A 1,056-nucleotide genomic window follows, 5' to 3' on the forward strand; every position below is an offset into this window, starting at 1 on the left:
CGGTAGTTTAACGCTCGACGTTATGAAACAGAATTGTATTGATAAACAGTTGTGATTATATTTCATGAAATTACTGTCAGTAACAGCCATCACTTGTTATCGCCAAACTCTTAATAAAGTCGCAACAAGTCGGAGGAAATTCCAATAAATCGTTCAGATGGAGCCGAATTAATTCCAGGATTTTCACGCTGCTCATTTCGGAGTATCGAAATGTCATTTTGAGAAGTGGACTGAAGACGAAAATCACTAACTGTTACGACTGAGGGTAATCGACAGCTGCGTAGCTAATTTGCAAGGTCTCAGCACGGCGCTATAGAACATACGTTTGCCAGATTGGATCCTATTGAATTAGATACGTGCAAAAGGCAAAATATCGTAACCCGACTAATACCGGTTCTAGGTTGCATAAATTGTCACCAGTCGTCCACAAAATATTTTAATCAAAACTTCTTTAAATCACTATAATTCATTTCGGTATGTGTGCATGTTCTGTAATTGTTTTATTTTGCGCTATGTTAAAGCTTTAAAATACATCCCGATTATTTTGTGAAGATCCTTTGTCAATTTCTTTATTTTAACTGCGTGTAATCAAACTTGATACAGAGATCGTTTTGTATTCAGGAATCCGCGCGCTTGCATATCGTTGTAAAGGTTACTATTTAATTAAACTATACAGCCATATTTTAAAGTGTGACTGCACTCGGTAAGAAAGGATTTCTCTAATTGTTACCAATGATGGAAAACGCGTGTATGCTTGTTTTTAGTACATCAGTTGATTCAACACTTTAATTGAACTGCAAACGTTGCTGTGTCACTGCCAGGACGAGTCTGCATATATGCGTTCTACAACCGTCTGAAAATGATTTTAGTACAAGTACTGAAATACCGATTGATTATATTATATATATATATTCATATATAGTACATGAGGTCTGCATCAAAGGAGAAGAAACCTATATGTACTTAATGTCTAACAGATCCCTTGTCTTTCATATAACTTTTTTTTTCTCATTCGCAACATATGATGATTTCCTATATGAACTTGCAGAGCAGATC

This window comes from Argopecten irradians, chromosome 12 (genome assembly GCF_041381155.1).
Source record: "Argopecten irradians isolate NY chromosome 12, Ai_NY, whole genome shotgun sequence".
Taxonomy (NCBI): Eukaryota; Metazoa; Mollusca; class Bivalvia; order Pectinida; family Pectinidae; genus Argopecten; species Argopecten irradians.